Raw genomic sequence first — 301 nt, 5'->3', positions numbered from 1 at the left:
CTGAACGTAATATAATCCCTCCAAAAGAAGATAATGAAAGCCGTCATTGCCAACGAATTCTGTTATACTGATAACTATTCCCCGACATCTCAATGACCAAAATGATTATGTCAAGTGCATGATTATATACTGATATAATTCCTGATGAACCATTCTCATCTATCACTCACTTCAGCCTCGATAACACACGTTTTGATTTGCTTTTCGGTCATGTGAAATGCTGTTGCTATGTGAGTAGGGTCATGAGGTATTGACAAGTACGCTTTAAAGCCGACGTCTACATCAACAAAATGAGCAAGTC

This window comes from Penaeus monodon, chromosome 23 (assembly GCF_015228065.2).
Source record: "Penaeus monodon isolate SGIC_2016 chromosome 23, NSTDA_Pmon_1, whole genome shotgun sequence".
Classification (NCBI taxonomy): domain Eukaryota; kingdom Metazoa; phylum Arthropoda; class Malacostraca; order Decapoda; family Penaeidae; genus Penaeus; species Penaeus monodon.
The sequence above is the reverse complement of the archived record's forward strand: the minus strand, read 5'-3'. Positions refer to the sequence as shown.